Genomic DNA, 20,051 nt, shown 5'->3' on the forward strand with positions numbered 1-20,051 from the left:
GCCAGGTGGATAGGTCTGGAGGACTTGATCCCTGGGTAGCCGAATACTGAGTCTTGGTGAGTGAAGCCAAGTGGAGAAAATCCTAGGGGGTGGTAACCTTAGGTAACGAGAAGTCTTGGAGGAGTGAACTCCAAGCAAGGTTGATCGGACCAGCGGATCTCGGTAAATCTAGGTTTAGGTTTACCATTGTATTCTGTATTACTATTATTGCTGTTGGCTAATGTAGTATTGCAGGAAAAGTCTTAGTGGATCGGGCGATCAGACACTGAGCAGGCAAAAGTCCAAACAGGTCTGGAGGACCAATGTTTGACAAGTAAGTTGATGTATGCAACTGGAGGAGCGATAGTGAGGTCGGGTTCCTAAAAGGAACAACCTTAGGTCGCTGATCCAACTGAAGAAACCGGGAAGGTTTCCAAGTTGAGATCAAGACAGTTCTACTGTCTATATTACTCATGCATTATATTACTGTGCTAACCTTTGTTTTGTAGGAATATTGTTTAACTCTGTTTTACAGATTCGGCCTGATCGGTCGACCGAACAGGAGAATCGGTCGACCGAACCAGCTTGACTCAGACCAGAGATTAGTTCAGACCAAAGCGAAGCACAGTCCGATCGAAGCTTGATCGGTCGACCGAACCAGGGATCGGTCGACCGATCCAATTAGCATTAAACAACATTAAAAGAAGATCTCTTGCAGATTTCGACGAACAAGGAAAAGGTTTGTTCGGTCGACCGAAAAGATGGTTCGGTCGACTGAACCATTAAAGACCAGTAAATGCATAAGATCGAGCCAGCTTCGGACTTCAGCCAAGAAGAAAGGGAGCGGGTTCGGTCGACCGAACAGTGGGATCGGTCGACCAAACCTCCAGTACACCTATAAAAAGTGCTCGAAGTCAGAAGCTCACTAGAATAATTCTGATTGACTCAAGTTCGTTTCTGCCTTGCTACTCGTGCTACAAGTCTTCATCAGCTCAGCAAGCTACTTCGTCCAAAAGCACCGACCGAGCCTCAACCTTCATTTATGTTAGTTAGAGCCCTAGAGCCAATCATTTGATGATTGTATTATGAACTTGTTGTATCATATTCTTATATAAATAAAGGCATTAGTTTTTGGTTATTATACTTACTTGTATTGATGCCAAATAAACTAAGTATAATAGCGTCCTTGAGTAGAAGGTTCTCACCTATATCAATCGGTTAGTTGAACCGATAGTGAGATGATATAGGGAACACTACTCTTAATCATTCCTAGTCGAGTATTAACATTCAGGGACAATGTTAATGCAATAAGACTAGCATGTAGGTCAACTTGATGACTTGATCTCACAAGTCATGGATATAGAGATATCAAGTTGACACATGGGTATGCATTGGAGAATGTATACTGAATGACCCGCCATGAGAAAATATCGTGGATCGTTATATTAGTGTCATATACTTTCTCATGTGGCTATTAGTATGACTACTAGTCCTTGGACCTGAAGCCACCATGGATTCCTACATAAGGAGTTATGTACTTTGGTTTCGTCAAACGTCACCCGTAACTGGGTGGACTATAAAGGCGATTACTGGGTATGTAACGAATTATGCAGAGGGATGTGAGTGATGTAGATGAGATCTATCCCTCCTATATGACGGGAGCGACATCGATATTCTTGATAGAGTGAGACCATGAAGTGCATGGCCATGCCCAAATGAGTCAATATGAGATATTGGGCTCATTTGATTTAGTAAGTATACTTGGAGATCAAGATTTAGATTGATCAGAGGATAACACGGTCTATAGCTCACATTGATCAATCTAGAAATCTAGGATAGAAGGACACTTGTCATATATTGTGAGGAGTCACAATTAGTAGTCACAAGGTGATGTTGGATCTCAACATTCTTGTAACTTGGGTAGTAATGATGTGTTGCTAGATACCGCTCATTACTTATGCTCCTAAATGGGTTTAGGGGCATTGCCAACGTTACAAGAACCTATAGGGTCACACACTAAGGATAATTAGATGGAGATTAGGTTCATATGATGAACTAAGAGGATTAGATTCATATGATGAATCAAATTAGATTAAGTGTAATCCTAATTGGCTAATTGAGTTGGACTCAAGTTGATTCATGTGTTCAATGAGTCTAATTTAGATTATGACTCATTGAATCAATTTAATTAAATGAATTAGATTCATTATATTAAATTGGCTTGAATTAAATGGTTGGATTAGATCAACCATGAGAGAGATTAAGTCAAGTTTGATTTGACTTGAGAGAAAGAGAAAGAGTCAAGTTTGACTTGACTTTATGTCACATCATTTGTGACTTGGCATTAAGTGGCCAATGATGAGGTGCCACATCATCATGTTTATCACATGTGTGTGTCATCTTATGGAGGTTACAAATCTCTTTAATGGCCACACTTAATGCAAAATAGGGGTTACACTTTTGTGAAAGTGGTCGACCACTTTTGTGAAGGGAATGAATTCATTTTTTTCATTCAAGTGTGTCACGCCCCGGAGGAGTCCCTGTCCGAAGAAATTTCGACAGCATCTCCCCTGTACGGCGGACAATCTGAAACTTTCTACATATCCATATACCTCAGCCACATGCGGCTGGAATAACAACGATAATAAAATACAACACACAGGCATTGCACGCAATTTAATAAGAAATAAACAAATCAGTAATACCATGACTCGAAAACAACCCTACTCCACTACACTTGATCCGGTGGTAAGGACGGGGGACCCTCATGGGCGGAGGGTCAAAGGCACGTGAAGTTCAACCCCAAGTTCGCGCCGAACAGAAGCATGCTGAGCCGAACGGAAGCATGCCGGGCCGGCTGAGCCGAACGGAAGCATGCTGAGCCGAACGGAAGCATGCTGAGCCGAACGGCCGAACGGAAGGATGCCGGGCCGAACGGAAGCATGCTGAGCCGAACGGCCGAACGGAAGCATGCTGAGCCGAATGGAAGCATGCCGGGCCGAACGGAAGCATGCCGGGCCGAATGGAAGCTTGTTGAGCCGAACGGAAGCATGCCGGGCCGAACGGAAGCATGCCGAGCCGAACGGAAGCATGCCGAGCCGAACGGAAGCATGCAGGGCCGAATGGAAGCTTGTTGAGCCGAACGAAAGCATGCCGGGCCGAACGGAAGGATGCCGGGCCGAACGGAAGCATGCTGAGCAGTTTGCCCGCTCGGCCAGGATGTTAGGCTATGAGAGCCAAGCACGCGACGACCCTGAACCTTCCCGGATGGGCGAACACCTACGCCAGATGAAAGGCGAATGTTCTGGCTGAGCGGCTTGATGGTTGATCCGGGAAGAGGAAGTCAAAAGACATGGGACAGTAGGGACGTCATCTTAGTAACTCCTGTTGCTGACAATAGGCATGTTCGAGGACTAGGCCATACTCCGTATCGTACGACAAAGGATTCGGCTGTCCCATCAAAGAGACGCTCAGACTGTAACAGTATGGCGTTAGACATGCTCTTCTGAAAAGCCCATGCTGCGGTATGGTATAGGACACGTGTGCACCTCGGTTTGTATGCACCAAGCTCCCGTAGCCCTATATAAGGGTCCTCACACTTCGCCGGAGGTACGCCTTCTCTGATATTGGGAGCCACTTCTTTGCTGTCCGCTTGCCTGACTTGAGCGTCGGAGGGTCGCCGCGGGGAACCCCTTCCCGGCCCGACTTCTGTGCAGGTTCGTCGGAGCTTTGGAGGCCTACGCCATCGATTAGGAGAGCGACACGTTCCCAGCGTCCTTTGGTTCGGCGATTCGGACAGGATCAATTTGGCGCCGTCTGTGGGAACGCACCTGCATCCGAGCGGAAGCAATGGACGAGGCTGGACGACCGCCCACGGTGATGCTCTCCACGAAGGAACTCGACGCTCTAATCAAGGCAAGAGCAGCTAAGCTCGTGGAGCAACAGAGAGAGAATGCGCAAGCCGAGCGGCTAAAGCAACAAACAACGTTAGCATCAGGTGGCCGAGCGGATGCCTCCCCTGAGACAATGATCCAACCGGCATTCAAGGGGGAGCACCGCCGAGCGGATGAAGATGGATTGGGACTTGGATCAACCATGAAGCGCAAAGCATCTCCAGCCGTACCGAGCTGGATGAGAGGTGCGCTGATGCAATTTTATATATGTTTTGGTCGCCTATGTTCTTGTAATGCAGGAAGCAGAAATGAATTAAGGATGGCAAGTGTGTGGGCCGAGCGGCTGTATTGAAGTTAGCCTAAAAAGGCCGTCGAGCTCCGACGTTAAAAATCGAGAGACGAGCCGGCGGAAGACCGTCGAGCTCCGGCGTTAAAAATCTCCGAGCGTAAGGTCCTCCGGGCGGAAGACCGTCGAGCTCCGAAGTGAAAAATGGAGAGCCGGGCCGGCGTCTATAAACTGACGAGAGGAAGGCCGTCGAGCTCCGACGTTAAATATCGAGAGACGAGCCGGCGTCTATAAACTGCCGAGCGGAAGACCGTCGAGCTCCGACGTTAAAAATCGAGGGCCGTCTATAAATCCGGCGGAAGACCGTCGAGCTCCGGCGTTAAATATCTAGAGGCGGCGTCTATAAACCTCCTGGCGGAAGACCGTCGAGCTCCGGCGTTAAATATCGAGAGGCGGACCGGCGAACCGCCGGCGGAAGACCGTCGAGCTCCGGCGTTAAAAATCGAGAGGCAACCCTCAAAGCGGAAGACCGTCGAGCTCCGGCGTTAAATATCGAGAGGCGGGCCGGCGTCCCGCCGGCGGAAGACCGTCGAGCTCCGGCGTTAAAATCGAGGCGAGCCGGCGTCTATAAAGGCGGAAGACCGTCGAGCTCGGCGTTAAATATCTAGAGGAGCGGCGTCTATAAAGCTGCCGGCGGAAGACCGTCGACTCGCGTTAAATATCGAGAGGCGGGCCGGCGACCCTCCAGGCGGAAGACCGTCGAGCTCCGGCGTTAAAAATCGAGAGGGCGTCTATAAATAAGCTGAGCGGAAGACCGTCGAGCTCGGCGTTAAATATCTAGAGGCGAGCGGCGTATAAAGCTGCCGGCGGAAGACCGTCGACTCGGCGTTAAATATCTAGAGGAGGCGGCGTCTATAAACGAGCGGCGGAAGACCGTCGAGCTCCGGCGTTAAATATCGAGAGGCGAGCCGGCGTCTATAAGCTGCCGAGCGGAAGACCGCCGAGCTCCGGCGTTAAATATCGAGACGAGCCGGCGTCTATAAGCGTCCGGCGGAAGACCGTCGAGCTCCGGCGTTAAATATCGAGAGGAGCCGGCGTCTATAAACTGCCGGGCGGAAGACCGCCGAGCTCCGGCGTTAAAAATCGAGACGAGCCGGCGTCTATAAACCGGCCGAGCGGTCGAGCTCCGGCGTTAAATATCGAGAGACGAGCGGCGTCTATAAACTCCAAGCGGAAGACCGTCGAGCTCCGGCGTTAAAAATCGAGAGGCGAGGCGGCGTCTATAACCGCCGGCGGAAGACCGTCGAGCTCGGACGTTAAATATCTCCGACGTAAAATCGAGACGAGCCGGCGGAAGACCGTCGAGCTCCGGCGTTAAATATCGAGAGGCGAGCCGGCGTCTATAAACCGCCGAGCGGAAGACCGTCGAGCTCCGGCGTTAAATATCGAGGGACGAGCCGGCGTTAAGCGTCGGCGGAAGACCGTCGAGCTCCGACGTAAAATATCGCTAGGCGAGCCGGCGTCTATAAACGGCCGAGCGGAAGACCGTCGAGCTCCGACGTTAAATATCGAGAGACGAGCCGACGTCTATAAACGGCCGAGCGGAAGACCGTCGAGCTCCGACGTTAAAAATCGAGAGACGAGCCGGCGTCTATAAACCCTCCGAGCGGAAGATCGTCGAGCTCCGACGTTAAAAATCGAGTCGCGCCGGCGACTATAAACCCTCCGCCCGGAAGAAGACCCGAGCGGACCAGATATTCAAAACACTTGTAGAAATCCCTTGCAAAACGCAAGAGAGGTGGGATGAGTGGTGATTAACGAGGAGAAGCGGAGGATGATTTCTTGGATGCGCCGCTAGGCACTACGGGCGTCCAGTCAGTCGGACTATGCGCCTCCTTCGACTAGACTTGAAGGGGAGGCATGTGATCCGGTGGTAAGGACGGGGGACCCTCATGGGCGGAGGGTCAAAGGCACGTGAAGTTCAACCCCAAGTTCGCGCCGAACAGAAGCATGCTGAGCCGAACGGAAGCATGCCGGGCCGGCTGAGCCGAACGGAAGCATGCTGAGCCGAACGGAAGCATGCCGAGCCGGACGGAAGCATGCCGGGCCGAACGGAAGCATGCTGAGCCGAACGGCCGAACGGAAGCATGCTGAGCCGAATGGAAGCATGCCGGGCCGAACGGAAGCATGCCGAGCCGAACGGAAGCATGCCGAGCCGAACGGAAGCATGCCGGGCCGAATGGAAGCTTGCTGAGCCGAACGGAAGCATGCTGAGCCGGACGGAAGCATGCCGAGCCGAACGGAAGCATGCCGGGCCGAACGGCCGAACGGAAGCATGCTGAGCAGTTTGCCCGCTCGGCCAGGATGTCAGGCTATGAGAGCCAAGCACGCGACGACCCTGAACCTTCCCGGATGGGCGAACACCTACGCCAGATGAAAGGCGAATGTTCTGGCTGAGCGGCTTGATGGTTGATCCGGGAAGAGGAAGTCAAAAGACATGGGACAGTAGGGACGTCATCTTAGTAACTCCTGTTGCTGACAATAGGCATGTTCGAGGACTAGGCCATACTCCGTATCGTACGACAAAGGATTCGGCTGTCCCATCAAAGAGACGCTCAGACTGTAACAGTATGGCGTTAGACATGCTCTTCTGAAAAGCCCATGCTGCGGTATGGTATAGGACACGTGTGCACCTCGGTTTGTATGCACCAAGCTCCCGTAGCCCTATATAAGGGTCCTCACACTTCGCCGGAGGTACGCCTTCTCTGATATTGGGAGCCACTTCTTTGCTGTCCGCTTGCCTGACTTGAGCGTCGGAGGGTCGCCGCGGGGAACCCCTTCCCGGCCCGACTTCTGTGCAGGTTCGTCGGAGCTTTGGAGGCCTACGCCATCGATTAGGAGAGCGACACGTTCCCAGCGTCCTTTGGTTCGGCGATTCGGACAGGATCAACACTCATAAAACACAAATCCGACGATAAGATCAATTTACCTCTTCTGCCGTCTAGGCAGGCATGTAGTAAAAGCAAAATCAAACCAAATCCATCGACATCACAAAATCCATACCATATCCATACCATCAAACAAAACAAATTTAGCATAGTCTATGTAAGAAAACCAAAAGACCAATAATATCCTCGAGGTCTGCAGGGACTAGCAACTGGAACTCTCTCCTGACAGCATCAACCTAAAAAATAACAACAATGGTGTTAGTTGCTACTCGGAAAACCTAGAGGTTCCACTGTACAAAAATTTTGTACAAAGGTCTGAACCTTTTCCTAGCTACCATGTGTTCTTTTAAATTAAATTTTGGATCGCCTGCGGAACTTAACACGTTTGATCCAAAACTTAATCTATTTGTTCTTTTAGGTTTTGACTTGGATCTCCTGCGGAACTTAACACGTTCGACCCAAGTCACCTTAAGTTATTAATTCCATTAAATATTAATTTCCATAATTGGTTCCCAGTACTGACGTGACGAGGCACATGACCTTCTTGGATATGGGAGCAACCACCACCGACTAGACAAAACCTTTTATAGAAAGCTAATATTTAATTTCCTAAAATAACTTTAGGTTAACCGAAAAGAACAATCAAATCACAAGGGAAAGAAAAACAAAAGAACACTATATCGAAAACAAATTCGAAACTCTAGAATCGTATGCCTCTTGTATTTAGTATTATTTCCAAAAATAACTAGTATGATGCGGAAACAAAAATTACTAGTTATACCTTTTAGAAAGACCTCTTGATCTTCTACCGTATTCCTCTTCTAACCTCGGACGTTGTGTGGGCAACGATCTTCCGAGATGAGAACCACCAAGCACCTTCTTCTTCCTTACAAGTTTCGGCCATCAAAACTTCTCCTAAGATGAAGAGGTTCGGCCACCACCACCATGCTCCAAGGCATGCTAGAAAAGAGGCTTCTTTTCTCTCCTTCTTCTCCTTCTTAGATCCGGCCACCAAAGATATCTCCACCATGAGAAGGTTTCGGCCACACAAAGGAGAGGAGAGGAAAGAAAGGGCCGGCCACACCCAAGGAGAAAAGAGAGGAAAAATAGAATAGAGTCGTTCACATTGAAGCTTCCTCTACCCCCTCTTTTATAATCCTTAGTCTTGGTAAATAAGGAAAATTTAATAAAAACTTCCTTAATTCTTTTGGCCATTGAAAAGAAAAATTTATTTAATTAAAATAATTTTCTCTTTTCAAATTATAATGGCCGGCCACTCTTCTCCCCAAAACAAGGAGAGTTTTAATTAAAACAAAAATTAAAACTTCCTAATTTGTTTCTAGAAATTTATAAAAATTTCTCCAATAATTTTAATCCCTTCATGATTGGTTAATAAAAAGAAATTTTATAAATTAAAATCTTTCTTTTAAACATGTGGATAATTTCCAAAAAAAAAAGTTATCTCTAAAAATTAAAATCTCCTTTCAATCTACAAATAAGGAAAGATATTAAATCTTTTCTTAATCTTTTGTAGAAACTAAAAAAAGAGAATTTTTAATTTTCAAACTTTCTTTTAAATCATGAATATAATTAAAAGGAAAGTTTTTACCAAAATTAAAATCAACATTTTAATCTACAAATAAGGAAAGAGATTTTAACTCTTCTCTTAATCTTTTGTAGAATCTTATAAAAGGAAGGATTTAAATTTTTAAACTCTCTTTTAAATTATATTATCCACATAAGAAAAATTTTAAAATTAAAATTCCTTTTTATTTTAATAGGGACGGCCACATGAATTCACCCATGAACATACCATGGCCGGCCCTAGCTTGGTCTCCAAGCTAGCTTGGCCGGCCCCTATAGGATGGGTAAGAAGGTGGGTATAGGTGGGTATAGTACTCTATAATTAAGAGGCTACGATAGGGACCGAGAGGAGGAATTGGTTTTGGTCTCCCGATAAAATTAAGCATCCCGTGTTCGCCCCGAACACACAACTTAATTTTATCAATAATAATTCATTCCACTAGAGAACTATTATTGAACTACCGCACCAATCCCAAATTACATTTTTGGGCTCCTTCTTATTATGAGTGTGTTTGTAAGACACAATGTCCACTAATTAAGTAAGTTACTGACAACTCACTTAATTAATATCTAGCTCCAAGAGTAGTACCACTCAACTTCATCGTCATGTCGGACTAAGTCCACCTGCAGGGTTTAACATGACAATCCTTATGAGCTCCTCTTGGGGACATTCTCAACCTAGATCACTAGGATACAGTTTCCTTCTATAATCAACAACACACACTATAAGTGATATCATTTCCCAACTTATCGGGCTTATTGATTCATCGAACTAAATCTCACCCATTGATAAATTAAAGAAATAAATATCAAATATATGTGCTTGTTATTATATTAGGATTAAGAGCACACACTTCCATAATAACTGAGGTCTTTGTTTCTTTATAAAGTCAGTATAAAAGAAACGACCTCTAATGGTCCTACTCAATACACTCTAAGTGTACTAGTGTAATTATATAGTTAAGATAAACTAATACCTAATTACACTACGACCTTCCAATGGTTTGTTCCTTTCCATTATGGTCGTGAGCTACTGTTTATAATTTATAAGGTACTGATAACATGATCCTCTGTGTGTGACACCACACACCATGTTATCTACAATATAAATTAATTGAACAACTACATTTATCATAAATATAAATATTTGACCAATGTGATTCTTATTTCTAGATAAATGTTTATACCAAAAGCTAGGCTTTTAGTATATACTCTAACAAATGGAGGCGGGGTGAGTCCAACACTCAGCAGGTACAACTGATATGCAAAGTAGGGAAATAACATCTAGCGCTAATCATGCGTACAATCTCCTGATATAAAAGGATGAAATGCAACTGAAGTAAACAGGAGAAAAACTGTACTAACTAGGACCTGGATATAAGGACAAACAGTCCGAGTGGCATAGAAATCCTGTATGCATGTCAAACATAGGCGTCCAAACAATATACATCATATAAATGCAGCAAGCACAAACACAAGCAATAAATGCATCATGCATATGATGCCAATGATGCGTCCTGGTCACCCCTGACGCCAGTCGATCATCTCACACACAATAGTGAGGCCGAGTGGGTAGGGCTGTGACAACAGTGCACTCTGTCGTCACTACTCCTGATGAGTGACCGAGTGGACGAGATGATGTCGGAGTACACCTATCCTCCTACCCCAAATCATAAATGGGGGAGTGCAATGCTCTCAACTCCCGGTACACGATGACGGGGAGGAATCCCTGCAGGCTAACACGTTGCATCACGCTACCCATGAGCGGACCAACGGAGCCAAACAAAGTCCCTTCTGCAACACACACTGCCTGAATCGACCACTAATCCATGAGTGGTGGTGTGTGCAGATCCATGTAACTGGCGATGTGCTCAACAATAATGGAGCGGACTATCACACAGCATGCAATCATGCAAATGGTGCATGACACTAACCACAAAATATACTGAACTAATCCATATATATATAAAAGTGCACCATGGGTCAATGAATCAAATCAAAGGTACACTGAAGGTATAAAACCTAGGTCCTGAACATGGTGAAGTATGGTGTATCACTACCCCTATAAGCATGTATCAACAGGTAAGAAATACATGAGATGCAAAACAAGCAATCAACCAATCATGTAATAGATATTGGGTAGTGATTAACCGAAACAAACAAGAGAACATAATTATTGCTACTTGTTAAATTCACTACTATGCATATCAAAGACATAAAGTCAAAAATACCCGCCTCCGATAAAATGATCCAAATCTGACTCTTAGATACTCGTCTCGCGTCAAAGTCCTGTGATATCAAACATACATTTTTATTTAGCTACAAATTAAACGAATAGCTAAATAAAAATCCTTAAGAACAATTTAGGGAAAAACCCTAAACCATAATCTCGACCTTCCTAAATTAAATCCAACAATTAACTAGGGTTAATTTCCTTTAACCCTAATCATAACATTAGATTAAAAATTTAAAGCTAATCCAATCTAGCAATTCCCAACATAAACCTAATCAATCTACACGAAGCTCAAAACCCTAAACCTTACCTCAATCCACAGCCTTGATTGTTGATCCACACACGGTTTGTTGCTGCCAGAATAGGACTGCCGGCTACTGCAATTCAAGGTAAACAACTGCTGGACAAAATAATAACAGTACCACAGTGATCAACCCCACAAATTCAGCACAAACATTCTAATAAAAAATCCAAATACCCAAATTTGCCTTACCTAACTCGGCCCCCTTCCTCTCTGGTAGTGTCTTGCTGTTGCCAACAGTGATCGGTTGGAGACAACAACAATGGCGTCAACCACACGGCCAGCGTCTAGATCTAGTGATGGGAGCACGATCCGGCTGCACCAGTACGATCAAACTGTGGAGAAGATCGTGAGGAAGAGGAAATCAGGATTCTCGCTCAGAAGTGGCCGGCGGAGCAGGGCTAGGGCACCGCTGGAAGAGGGCTCAGGTACCAGAAAAGGGGAGGCAGCACAATGAGGCTAGGTGGCTGCGGTGGGGTAGAACTAGGGCAGATCAGGAGAGGGCTCGGTACTCCCTCTTCCGGCCAAAGCTTGCTGACGAAAGGGGGCGGCGATCCGAGTCCTCCACGGCGAGAGGCGAGAGGCGACAACAGAGGAGAGGAAGAAGGCGTCGGCAGCAGTGATTAGGGCACGGAGTCGGCGTCGGCTTCTCCCCTTGCTCACGGCTTAAGCACGAGGGAGGGAGGAAAACCGCCGCGGCCGGCGGTTAGGGCTCGGAGAAATCACGTCGGGCGCGCGGCACACGGGAAGGAAAATGAAGGAAAACGGCGAAGGAAAATAAGAAAAAGAATAAAGAAAAAGAAAGAAAATCAAACATTTCTTCTTTAAAACGGGGTAGCCTAAACAGGCTTTTCCGAACCCCGTTTTCATCCCCGTTAACTCGTCCATACGAGCTCCGAAAAATTCTTGAAAATTTTTCAAAAATTCTGGAAAATTGCCTTATTAATATTCGTCTATTTTCGGTATTTTACAAAGTGTCATTTACATCTTCTTCTTCCTCAAGCTCTCTCCTTGCTCTCCCTCTCCTCTCTTGGCCGAACACTATCTAGGTGCTAGCACACCTATTGTTTGTTCTTCTCCACCTAATTAGTTCGTGTGGATACTTCTAAAGAGTTGTCTACTTTGACAACTTGAGATCCGACATCTCCTTGGACGAGCGGGATACGAAAAAGGGCACGCATCGAAGGTATAAAAGGTTTCCTCTTTGTAAATCTAGTGTAGATCTAGATTAGAAACTCGTACTCGTATTTTTGTTTTATTTCTTCTTCGCATGGATCTATGTGGCGGGGGTTTTGGGGTTTCCGCGACGCGAAAAAGTGATTTTCGCGGCTCGAAAAACCCAACAATTTACTACTGTCGGTATATTTTGTATTGCACTTAAATTCATATAAGATAGTAGGGTTGTTACTATCTTATATCTTTGTATCTAAATGATCTGCTTCTTTCCGAAGGATTTCGGAAAGAAGGGTTTTAGTGCTTTGGCCATCGGTGTGGTCAAGGACCGCGGGCCTTCGAGTAGGAGACGAGCTAGGCTCCGAACGAAGTAAACAATCTGTCTCCCTTTTACTTTCCGTTGTGCACGACTTTGATTTAAAAGATAAAGAAAAGTTTTAAAAAGACGCGATATTCACCCCCCCCCCCCTCTATCACTCTAAATCGATCTATCAGGTAGCTCAACTGAATCTGGTACTTTGGTTCCTGAGATATCCGCTCCACATACTCCTCCTTCTGCCACTACACAATCATCTCCTGAGGTTGCGGATGATCCTTCTCTCAACCGTTGTCAATCCACTCGTGTTCGTAAGTCTACCAAACTGCTAGATTTTGCTTACTGTTGTTATTCTCATTCTTTTGCTTCATTTGTTGCATCTATTCATTGTCTTTCTGAGCCCGTATCCTATAGAGAAGTTATTTGTAATCCACTTTGGTAGAGTGCTATGGCTGAGGAACTAACTACTTTGCATCAGAGTTATACATGAGATTTGGTTCCATTGCCACCAGGGAAATATACTATTGGTTCTCATTGGGTATATAAAATCAAAACTAAATCTGATGGATCTATCGAATGATACAAAGCTCGTCTTGTTATTCTCAGTAGTATGACATGGATTATGAGGAAACATTTGCTCCTATTACAAAAATAATGACTGTTCGTACTCTGATTGTTGTTGCTTCTGTTTGTCGATGGAGAATATCTCAGATGAATGTCAAGAATGCATTTCTATATGGTGATCTTCATGAAGAAGTTTATATGACACCTCCTCCTGGTATTTCATACCAACCTGGTGAAGTTTGCAGGCTTCGTAAAGTGTTTTATGGTCTCAAACAAGCACCTCGTGCTTGGTTTGAGAAGTTCTCTATAGTTATTATTTTGTTTGGTTTTCATCCTAGTAATCATGATTCAACATTGTTTGTCAGATGTATGAGTGCAGGTCATATTCTTTTATCATTATATGTTGATGGCATGATTATTACTAGTGATGATTCTGATGGAATTATTTCCTTGAAGTCTGAGTTGGCTCATTGTTTTGCTATGAAAGACTTGGGTATACTACGCTACTTTCTAGGCATTGAGGTTGCTTATTCCCCGAAAGGTTATCTTTTATCTTAGTCAAAGTATATATCTGATCTGTTTGAGCGTACTTGTCTTACTGATAATAGAGTTGTTAATGTTGGTCCCCGTGGGTGTTTTGATGTGATCAACCAAGTTGGTTAGGTCCTGCTTTATGTTTGATCCCTGTGTCTGAGTGTGCAGGAGCTTAGGAGTGCAGGAAGTCGAGCGGAAGACGCAGCTAGCGAGAAGGACGGCACGGGAAGGGAGCCGACGGGCTCGGTGCGTCCGAAGGACGAGACAGCTGCGGAAGAGTACTCCGGTGGACGAGAAGAACGTGCGCGGCGTTCGAGGGATGAGAAGCCGGACGAAAGCCTGCTCGAGGAGAAGGCCGGAAATTGGGTTCGAGTGAGCCCTATTTCGGTTGGCCGGAATCACCCAAAGGAACGAGACTTCGGAAGACGAAGCAAAGAAGCAACCAAGCTAAAAAAGCTGCCAGCCAGCTTGAAGGGGCCTCCATCTTGAGGGTGCCTTCAACCCCTGTTGAAGGCGCCTCGGACCCGGCAGAATTGAACGTTAAGCTTTTGGATAAAGTTTTATCCACCCACTCGATGGAGGCGCCTTGGACCCCTGTTGGAGGCGCCCTGGACCCTTGAGATCAGATTTCCAGAGGTTATTTAAAGGCCCCTGGAGCTAGGAATTCTATATCGATTATTCATTCAACTCTGTAACAACTTCCTAGCAATAGTTCTGAGCCGTTAGTGTGTAAAAGGCTTCTCCGCCTTCAGCAAAGGAGATTTTTCTACTACGCTCTTCTTACTGCCCTGGATTAACAACCCTCTTGGTTGTAACCAGGTTAATTCCTATCTTCTTATTTCTTTATTGCTTTATCATTTTATTTACTATTGCACTAGTTGAGTTGAAAGAACGAGGAAGGTATAATTTTTATTTGCAGGCAATTCACCCCCCTCTTGCCGGCCTCCGCTGCACCTACAATTGGTATCAGAGCCAGGTTACCTCAGAAGGACTAACCGTCGAATGAAGCACAACGATCAAGACGATGGCCGGAGCAAATATTCATCCTCCAAAGTTCGAAGGAGATTTCTCCACATGGAAGCGAAAAATGGAGGTATTTTTTAAAACTGAATTTGATATACTTTTAATTATGAAATATGGATATGCAGCGCCGAAAGATAAAGAAGAAAACACGTGGAGCAAAAAGGAGCAAGGCGATTTTGTCGCCAACGGAAAGGCTGAGTTCCACCTGCTCAGCGTTCTGCCACCTCAGGAGGTAAATCGGATCAGAAGCTACGACTCCGCGAAAGATCTCTGGAAAAATTCCTGGAGCTTCATGAAGGTACCTCCGAAGCGAAGCTAGCAAGGCGCGACATCCTCCGGACCCAGTTGACGAACCTCCGGATGAACCAAGGTGAAAAGGTAGTGCAACTCCAAGCAAGGATTAAAGAGCTGATCACGCAATTAAGCAACCTTGGAGAAGAAGTAAAGAACCAGGACTTGATCCGGTACGCGCTCAACGCCTTCCCTAGAACTCCAGAGTGGGCCTCCTTAGTAGATACGTACTACATCTCTAAGGACTTCGAGGTAAGTACTCTAGAACAACTGTTTTCTACTTTTGAACTTCACGAATCTCGAGTTGCAGAGCCCAATGGAGTAGAAAAGACTAGTCAGAACATTGCCTTAAAGGCAAGAATAAACGATTTTGACTCCGAAGCCTCGGTCGACGAATTCGAAGCGGCACTACTGGTAAGACGCTTCAATAAATTTTTTAAATCTAATAAATTTAGATCGCAGACAAAGAGGCATCAGCAAAGAAAAAGGACGGTCTGTTGCTACAACTGCAACGAAGAAGAGCACATCAAAGATGACTGCTCGGACTTGAAGAAAAAGGGGAAAGAGAAGGAAAAGTCAAAGTGCAAGAAACCAGAATCCTCCAAGCACAAGAATCTGAAGGTCACCTGGTCAGATTCATCTTCTTCCGAATCAGACATCGAAGTCTTCTCCGGATTAGCGCTGGTAGCCAACCATCTTCCTGAAGATGACTCAAGTTCAGAGATGAGCATAGATTAAGGGGGAGGATCATCAGAAGAAGAAAGCGACGATGAAGGGGGAGAATCACCGAGTCAGGTAAGTAAGGTACGTAACCTAACCCCGACTCAGTCCTTTCAATTTATTAAATGTCTTTCTAGAGATTTATTCAAATTAGAAAAAGAAAATGCTGAATTGAAATTAAACTTAGCAAAAGCATGTCCACTAGAAATATATGATAATCTAAAATTAGAAAATGAAAAATTAAAAGTTGAAATTAAGAAATTGAAAGATAATGATGCATGCCTAAATAGATTTCCAAAATCAAAAGTTAGAATTTATGGAAAATTGAATTGGTACATTAGAAAATATCAGGGTCAACTTAGAAGAGTGTCCAAGAACTATGTACCCTCTAAATTTTTGAATAACCCTGTAGGAAGGAACCTCCATTGGATTCTGAAATCTGTGCTAAATTAATTTATTTAATTAAAAGCTTACAGTGAGAAAATTAAACTTTGAGTTTCTTTATGGAAGGTTTGTCTAAGGAAGTGGTTGTTGCTCCAATAACCAAGAAGGCCTAGTGCCTCGCCACGACCTGGAAGCCGAAATATCGAAATAAAAATATTTAATTAACTTCTTGATAAAAGCATTCAAATTAGAATTAAAAAATGCTTTGAAAAGTTTTTAAACATTTCCTTGAAAATTTTACTTAAGTTTTTTTAAAAAAAAATCAATTTTTTGACTTAGAAATTATTTTGAAAAATTCAAACAAATCATTTTAGTTAGAATTCTTTTGTCACTTAGAAATTTTACTTAAATTTTTTTCAAAAATTTCATCTTAAATTAGGAACTTATCTAACTTAAAAAAATTTTGCTAAAGTTTTTCTCTGTTACCCCGTTTTTGCTGTGATCAAAGGAGGAGAGAGAAGTACAAGTTTAGGGGGAGAGAGTTTTTTTTATTAAAATATTTTAAAAAAATTCTAGTTAACTCTTAATTTAGTAGTTGCAATTTTATTTATTGTAAACTGATGCTTAACATGTTAGTTTAGTGATTTTATTTTAAAATTACTTTTCTATCTATTTTTACCCTAACTTGAACTTGGGTTAATGCACATCAAAAAGGGGGAGATTGTTGGTCCCCGTGGGTGTTTTGATGTGATCAACCAAGTTGGTTAGCTAGGTCCTGCTTTGTATTTGCTCCCTGTGTCTGAGTATGCAAGAGCTTAGGAGCGCAAGAAGTCGAGCGGAAGACGCAGCTAGCGAGAAGGACGACACAGGAAGGGACCCGACGGGCTCGGTGCGTCCGAAGGACGAGACAGCTGCGGAAGAGTACTCCGGTGGACTAGAATAACGTGCGAGGTGTTCGAGGGACGAGAAGCCGAATGGAAGCCTGCTCGAGGAGAAGGCCAGAAATTGGGTTCGGGTGAGCCCTATTTCGGTTGGCCGAAATCACCCAAAAGAACGAGACTTCGGAAGACGAAGCAAAGAAGCAACAAAGCTGGAAAAGCTGCCAGCCAACTTGGAGGCGCCTCCAACTTGAGGGCGCCTTCAACCCCTGTTGAAGGCGCCTCGGACCCGGCAGAATTGAACGTTGAGCTTTTAGATAAAGTTTTATCCACCCACTCGATGGAGGCGCCTTGGACCCCTGTTGGAGGCGCCCTGGACCCTCGAGATCAAATTTTCAGAGGCTATTTAAAGGCCCCTGGAGCTAGGAATTCTATATCGATTATTCATTCAACTCTGTAATAACTTCCTAGCAATAGTTCTGAGCCGTTAGTGTGTAAAAGGCTTCTCCGCCTTCAGCAAAGGAGATTTTTCTACTGCGCTCTTCTTACTGCCCTAGATTAACAACCCTCTTGGTTGTAACCAAGTTATATTCCTGTCTACTTATTTCTTTATTGCTTTATCATTTTATTTACTATTGCACTAGTTGAGTTGAAAGCACGCGGAGGGTATAATTTTTATTTGCAAGCAATTCACCCCCCTCTTGCCGGCCTCCGCTGCACCTACAGTTAATACTCCTATCGAGACTAATATTCGATATTCTCTATCTAATGGCTCACCTTTGTCGGATCCTAGTTTGTACAGAACTATTGTTGGAAGCTTGGTTTATCTCACTGTGACTCGTCCAGATATTACGTATGTTGTTCATGTGGTAGTTAATTTGTCGCTGCACCAACTACAGTTCATTGGGTTGTTGTTCTTCGTATTCTCGGATATCTTTGGGGCACTCAATTTCAAAGCCTTTTATTTCCTTCTACTTCATCTCTTGAGATGCGTGCATACTTTGATGCGTATTAGGCTGATGATCCTACAGATCGCAAATCTATCACTGACTTCTGTATTTTTCTTGGTGATTCCCTCATTTCTTGGAAGAGTAAAAAGCAAGATGTTATTTTTAGATCTTCCACAGAAGTTGAATATCGTGCCATGACCTCAACTACTTATGAGATAGTTTGGTTGCGTTGCTTGCTTGCGGATATGAGTGTCTTTTTTCATCAACCTACTCTGTTATATTGTGATAATCAGAGTGTTATTCAAATTATACACAATTCAGTTTTTCATGAGCGGACAAAACATTTTGAAATTGATTATCACATTACTCGTCACCATTTTCAGATTGGCACCATTACATTGTCTTTTGTTCCTTCAAAGCTACATATTGTTGATATGTTTATCAAGGCACATTCTGCTTCATGTTTTCATTTTTTATCTAACAAACTCTCAATGTTTCTAGCTATAACATTGTGAGTTTGAGGGAGATGTTAGATTATATATTTATTTGTTTATAGCTTTTAGGGTAATTTAGACTTTTTTTTATAAGGTTTCTTAACTTAACTATATAAAACCTTATACTCTGTATTTCTATAAATCAATTTTAGATTCAATAATATAATTAATTTTTTCCTTCTCTTAATTTCTAGAATTGTAATTATGATTTAATTATGATTGTATAGGAATTATTTGTTGGAGGATTTTATACTATCATTTAAGGTATGTGCGATTGGCACATTTTGAGAATGACAGGACAATATCCTTCATACCACCTGATGGGTGGGTCTTTTGACCTAATGACATACAGACTCAGCACTCAGGTTATGATGAATTGTTTCTGTCACTCGGAAAGAAAATTGTGAAAGTTTAGGCTTCCCTGTATTATAGATTATTTATTTTATCTGTATAGGCGTTGCCCACATCATTAAGGTAAAACCTCCACTGTGGGTGGAGGCTCAAGTTGAGAGGCACTCAAGAAGCCGCGTAAAGATCACAATTAAGGCAAGAAGTCAGTTCAAGGAAGAAGGTGCTGGCTCACTGACCTTTGTGAATTATCATATAGATGATCACACCTTCTATTCTGCATTTTACATATGAGAGTTCATCGTGTTCATTTTTGAGAAATTTCGATCACCACTTCCTTGCCATACAGCACTGCCACAAATGTGGAAATTGAGTTGCCTGTGCCTTCAGATGCCACCAATCCCAACATTCGGACATCCATGGGTTCTGCTTCATATGCTCCAGAAAATGATGCATTGGTCTGGAAAGTAAAATCTTTTCCTGGTGGCAAGGTTTGACGCAATTTTTTTTTTCTGGATAAAGTTAATGATGCCTCTAATTACTGTGAAGTTCATGTACATGTTTTCATGACCACACTGGTATTCTCCTCTGTACTTAGGAATACATGTGTAGGGCAGAATTTAGTCTTCCCAGTATCACCGCGGAGGAGGCGACTCCAGAGAAAAAAGCTCCTATACGTGTGAAGTTTGAGATCCCATATTTCTCGTGTCTGGTATGCAGGTACTTTTCTCCTTCACAATAACTTAATTGGATTATGTTAACCTACGGTTAATGCATCATTGTCATCGATTGTTTAGGTTCGTTACCTTAAAATTATCGAGAAGAGTGGATACCAAGCTCTACCTTGGGTGAGATACATCACAATGGCGGGAGAATATGAACTGAGGCTCATCTAATTAAGAACGGCCAACTGCTTGCCGTTCGGCACTTGCATTCAAGATTTCAAGCTTTTTTGTAAGGATTAAAAGCTTGTTCAAAATGCTCTCTGTTCATTTTTTTTTTCAGAGAATGTGTTGATAGCTTGATTACAATTACTCCCTATTTCCTTTCCCTTCATGTCAGTAAATAAAATGTTCTTGTATTCGACTATCTCTTTTTACAATTGTTCAACAAATTCATGTCAAAAGAAAAGGAAAGAAAATAAGGTAGCCA

General features: G+C 43.8%; 1 pseudogene; it reads left to right on the forward strand.

Moving 5' to 3' along the window:
- Positions 1-11,486: 11,486 nt before the first annotated feature.
- On the forward strand, positions 11,487-19,902 carry LOC122026494 (annotated as a pseudogene).
- Positions 19,903-20,051: the final 149 nt, after the last annotated feature.

The sequence above is a fragment of the Zingiber officinale genome, chromosome 10A, assembly GCF_018446385.1.
Source record: "Zingiber officinale cultivar Zhangliang chromosome 10A, Zo_v1.1, whole genome shotgun sequence".
Lineage (NCBI taxonomy): Eukaryota > Viridiplantae > Streptophyta > Magnoliopsida > Zingiberales > Zingiberaceae > Zingiber > Zingiber officinale.